Source organism: Dreissena polymorpha, chromosome 12, assembly GCF_020536995.1.
Source record: "Dreissena polymorpha isolate Duluth1 chromosome 12, UMN_Dpol_1.0, whole genome shotgun sequence".
Classification (NCBI taxonomy): domain Eukaryota; kingdom Metazoa; phylum Mollusca; class Bivalvia; order Myida; family Dreissenidae; genus Dreissena; species Dreissena polymorpha.
Window position 1 is genome coordinate 16411529 of NC_068366.1, and position 6152 is coordinate 16417680.

The window sequence follows — 6152 nt, forward strand, 5'->3', positions numbered from 1 at the left end:
AGATTAGTTTTGCAATTGATTGGACAAACAAAGATTTGAAATTGATTGATTTACAGATTCCATATCAAGTATAAGTCAGCGATGCTTTACTTATTAAACAAAAATAAATATTAATATAAACAATATAAATGCATATTTGAATGATTTTCATACTATGCTACTTTTTATTAGGAATCATTTAATAAGAGAATGTGTATACACATATATATCAAATCATTGATTGTAAATAAACAGTATGGCATAGACTATTAAAAAAAACCTTTACAAAAATGCGAAGGATCACATTGAAAAACAACAACAATTTTATATTAAAACACAAAGTATGAAAAACACCGGTATAATGCAGATTTGTTCAAATAATGATTAAGTGAGACAACAGATTCGAAGCTGACAATAACTATCACTTCCATAAAATCGAATAAAACGGAATACAATTTATGAATTTGTAGTAATATATTTGCGAACACGAAATACTATATTTGCGAACACGAAATACTATTCCATAAGATTTGCATTAACAGTCGTTGCATTAATCCTTTAATTTACTTATAACATGTATACTATTCTAATACACATTAATATTACAAACATGTATTAATATGTAAGTTCTCATCCTTTTCAAAGGTATGCCTGTTATGTTTTGTTGATAATTTATATTAAGGTGCCAAACTTTTGCCGAGTGTTATTCCACCCTTTATTCTTGTATTCTCTTCTTCACAATGGAATAAACTCTCAGTTTCGAAACAACTTCATTTTAGTACGAACAGTGTTCGTTGTAAATCAATCTTGATAGTTCGTATACATACACTATTTGCATTTTTTCATGATTTATATAGATTATATCGCCCGCTCGGGGCTTTACAAATGTATGTCTAGACAGATTTTGTGTATTAATGGCAGGTTGTTATTTATTTTTTCCCCTCTTATTCCGTCCTCTGTATTTTCGTATGTATTGCAGCCATCCGCATATTGCTTTGCAAGCTCGTAGCAAAACCGATATTGCTCCTGGAATTAGAAAACATAACAGAGTGTGTACAACATTTTGCATGAACACGAATCCACAAAGCATCCCGTCAACTTCAAAAATAAGTAAACATTGCCTATCTCAACATACACTTGTTTTATTTAAAGTGAAGCAGACATGTACCTGATTAGGAATAATTCGTTGACATCGACGCTTGACCATCCTAACGCTTTCCGCCACGGCAACTTCCCCGTCTCGTTTTATCCTCTCCACAATACACCACAAAACCGTGAACAGACCACTGCGGGTGTATCCGTCACTGAAAAAGGATTTGTATTCAAAACTGAACTGAACTCGTTTAAACGGTCGTAATAAGTGTACCACTAAGACGTCAAATTTGACGAAAATAACAACATGAAAATGCGTAAAACACCACTTACAGACACTGGACAACCATTGGACAATCAGTCGCAAGGTCTTGGGCACCAATCAACAAATGCATGATATCTGATATCTTGCACACTTTTGTCTTCTTTTGCCATGACGAGAAGAGGATAAATCGGGCATCAAAACTTTCGTGCTGAAAACGATAACACGCATGATTGCATACGTCAATTACAACGTAATAGTAGTAAGCAATGCTTTATATTTATATTGCAGCATAGTTTTAGGCATTTTGTGGTAAATTGTTTAGGTATACTTATGAATAAATATAAATAACGTTGTTTATGTTCAAGACAAAATGAGATAGTTATGTAAATGGCCTACTACCTCTGCGTTCTATTGGTATTTTACAACTAGCTCTGTATAATGACTTTGTGTGCTTTTTGAAACCAGTTTCCCACTGAATGGTCCTGCTACAGTATTTTTGCCTTGATCGGGAATATAGGATTCCATCTGAAATAATATATTTACCAAATATATTCAGTCCGGATGTGTTTATTTGCAGGAAAAATGTACATTGTGTAAAATGATATGAAAACATACTTAACCTTTTCATTAAGTACCACAACTGTTTTAAGTTTATAGTCGTGCAGTTACCACATGAAATCAACGTCTGTGCTTCCATCTGTTGCTCCAGGAGTTTAGATCAGTTTGATCCGTTCTCGGAAAGTCTGTTATAGCCAATAGCAATACGTACAACATTTTGACAAATGTATTCACATAATAAAGGCACGCACAATCATTCCAAAATTACAAAGGCAATGTAAACTTGTGTTTACAAATCAAACATGGTTATTTGTAATGTTTATGTTATTAACTGGGACAACTTACATTGATATAGACTGCGTTGACGTAGTTGCTCCTGTAGTAGAATGCAGCAGCATTGGTCTAAAGCGATCTTCTGAAAATTGAACGAGATCCCTTGCTGTACATTTTGGATGATATGTTTATTGTTTCATATTGTGCGTTATGTTGACTACGATTTGCAAATACACACATAATATAAATACTTAATATATTACCGGCCGTTGCTTAGCCAAACGGAACACCAAATACGCAAAGTAAACTATAGTTTGTCTTCTTAGTATATAACCGGCCTTTGCTTAGTCAAACGGAACACCAAATACGCAAAATAAACTATAGTTTGTCTTCTTAATATATTACCGGCCTTTGACAACACACACACGCACACACACACGCACGCACGCACGCACACACGCACGCACGCACGCACGCACGCACACACGCACGCACGCACGCACCCTCACACACACACACACACACACACACACACACACACACACACACACACACACACACACACACACACACACACACACACACACACACACACACACACACACACACACACACACACACACACACACACACACACACACACACACACACACACATACGTGTATACTGTGCATAGTAGCACCTACTCAACAGACCGGCTTAAGTAGCACACTGGTTTCCCTACGTACTACCGCGGTAAGACTTGTGGAAAAAGTTCAATGTAAATATATGAAACACAAAAAGGACAAGATGTGAAGGCTGAAAGCATTTCCTTCCAATACACAAAACCTCGAATTTTACTGCAGCAAGTAGCACCAGTGTGCAGGTGCTACATAGAACTTAATATCGAAGCTTCATGATTGTGTTACTGTGCTACAAAACGTGTGTGTCTCAACACATACAAACACGTATATGGCGTGTTATGTAGCGATTCTTAAAGTGTAAGATAACTGACTGTGTTGCTATTCGTTTGATTGATGTACTGGAAACTTACACAGATAGGAAAAATGATAATCGTTTTGGCATTTACTTGTATTATTGTTATTGTGATACACAAAGAGCTACATTTGAATGTGTGTGTCCGTTTAAAACAAGCTACAAACGCGGTTCGATATATATTTGGCGTATATGCTGGTTTTGAAATAAATGTAGAAAATTTACGTTCCTAAGTTATTTAATTAAAAACAAAGATTTAAGTATTGTTGTTTTCTTTTTTCACTTAATAGTCGCATATCCACCGCATGAAATGTTTGTTATGATGTGCACGTATATTAAACCACATAGTAGTGTTCGTAGATACAAATTTTACTAAGTGAGATCACATCATATATGTCCTCACGTGGTTTATTAAGTCAAACTGTGTTATGTATAGCAAACTGGCAAATGTCGGTAGCATATTCTGGCTTGCAGATTTCCCTTATATCACAGACACTAATATTTCGGTAGTTTTGTTTCACAAGACAAATGGCATTTACCGATAGGTTTTCATTCATTTCTTTCCCTAAAATTCGTGTAGTTTTATATCTTAAAAGCAAGACTGTGTTATCAACATAAGGCATTTATTGATAGTACATTCCGTCTTACCCTGACGATTTACTGACCCAACACTGATCCTGAAAGTCTTGGGGAAGGAATTGACCGGCAATGCGTAATTGTAACTGGGCCAAAATGTGAGTGTATGTTTTGTATGAACATGTATACCCTAGGAAACCCGAAACCTTGTGAGCAGTGTAAATTCATTGGAGCAGTGTTCGGTATTTCACCATGAACTTACATAGGGTAAGTAAATTGGAAAAATTAAAATTTTCCAAGTCCAATTTGAAACAACTGTGTATTAACATTGATAACAAAGGTATTGGCTTACATGTAGAAAAAATCCTGACAAATTTTCTTAAAAATGAGAGAAATGTGGCTCCCTGAAGTAGAAGATCGGGCAAAATGGGCCATATGCAGGCATTTAGGGGAGAAAAACTGCTTTAATTTGCAAGCCACTACAATAATTTAAGGATTTATACAAACTTACACATGTCTGCAATAACCTCTTAGCAGGGTTTCTCCAGTAAACTATTTCTTGTGGAGAAATTTGCGTTTTTAATGACCATGTTAGGAAAACATGAATACCATCTGGAGAAGACCAGGAAATCTTATATGAGCAGTGACTTTATAATTCTTTTTGGTGACAAAAAACCTTATTTCCAGCCATTTTTTTTGCAATTTCTTTGCTTTGTAGAGGCATATAGTAAGTGAATGTGGGGTGATGTAGAGAGTAGTACGCATCTACCTACACTGAACAGTTTACATCCTAAACTAAAAAACGCGGTGATGTTGCCAATGTTCTAGTGGATTATGCTCAAATCAGCCAATGGAATGTCTCGGCAAAATGATGCTCAAATCAGTCAATGGCATATATTAATTGTATTCATTCGGGTCTGCTGGCGTTATGTAAAAGGTGATATAAGGTGAAAGCCGGGTAAAACAGCTACTCAGAAAAAAGACTTGTTTGCATTCGCAACACCCGAAATCAACACACAATATGAAATTATCCGGCTCGGAACTTTTATTGTCTGGGTTTAAATAATAATTGAAATAATTTCTTCACTATCTAGCATTCGAACAACCTTACAAGATGGACCACTGCCCACCTCAGGTAAGTTTAAACACGTATTTGAGAGTGAAACGTACCTTAGTGGTACGAAATATTCAAGGTTGGTATACGCCGTACCCAATGGGTCGGAACGCAACTATTTCGTCTTTGCAAACGCAGAGATCAAGAGCGCAATTGTCTGCCCAAGTTCTATTTTGAAACAGCTTCAATCAACACAACCATAAACAAGCGTTCCCGAAGAGTATTTGTTCTATGAATGCATTTTATACCCCTTGTTTTCTCAATTTAATGGTTTGCAGTACTCTAAGTCAAAAGAATGCAGTACGCAGTACACTGGTCCAAAATAAGGGGATGGGGTTTCGCACTATTATATTTCTGTCATGTTACAAGACCACCCTTCTAATAGTAGCCTCTGGCAATATAAGGGAAATTGATCACCCCTAACTAATTATTAGTATCACCTCATGTTAATAGAGTCATCTCTTCTTACATGCGTATTAACTTACTTTGGGTTCTGATAAGTATTTCTAGTTATATAAAGTACAAAGCTAGTCCAAGCCTAAAAAGGCAGATTTTTATCTTCAAGACAGCGAGCCAATTTTGAAGATTCAGTGAAGATCACAATACGATTGCTCTGGTTTAAGTAAGTACACAAGGCGGGATATTGTTATTCTTTGATAACTGAACTGTTTAAGAATAATTTATTTTCTCTGTGAGCCTAAATGAAATAATCACAAGACGAGATGAGAGATCAGCTTTTATTCCAGTCATGGTCCTTTGAAAAAATAAACAAGAGCACCGCATAACGGGTGCAACGCTCGGCTACGAGTGCTTGTCAGATTTTTTTTTAGAGGTCACAATGACCTTGATCTTTGACCTAGTGACCCCAAAATGGGTGAAGCGTGTAGAACTCCTCAAGGTGCATCTTCATATAAAGTTTCAAAGTTGTAGGTGGAAACAATTTGATTTTAGAGCCTATGTTAAAGTTTTATATTAGAGGTCACAATGACATTGACCTTTGACCTAGTTACCCCACAATTGGTGTGGCGTGTAGAACTCATCAAGATGCATCTACATATTAAGTTTCAAAGTTGTAAGTGGAAGCAATTTGATTTTAGAGCCTATGCTAAAGTTTTATATTAGAGGTCACAGTTACCTTGACCTTTAAGCTAGTGACCCCAAAATGGGTGTGGCATGTAGAACTCATGAAGGTGCATCAACATGTGAAGTTTCAAAGTTGTACGTGGAAGCACTTTGATTTTAGAGCCAAGTTTAAAGTTTTTGCACGACGCGGATGGCGGACGGCGGACGATACGACGAGCTGGCTATGACAATACCTCA

The 6152-nt window shown here is 36.3% G+C and overlaps 1 long non-coding RNA gene across 1 annotated transcript; it reads right to left on the reverse strand.

The window, feature by feature from the left end:
- Positions 1-249: 249 nt before the first annotated feature.
- Positions 250-2336, reverse strand: LOC127853427 (uncharacterized). The gene is made up of 6 exons (XR_008036601.1): positions 2240-2336; positions 1957-2079; positions 1736-1861; positions 1405-1544; positions 1148-1283; positions 250-1005 (listed from the first exon to the last, which is right to left on the reverse strand). It is a non-coding gene; the product is annotated as an uncharacterized LOC127853427 (long non-coding RNA).
- Positions 2337-6152: the final 3816 nt, after the last annotated feature.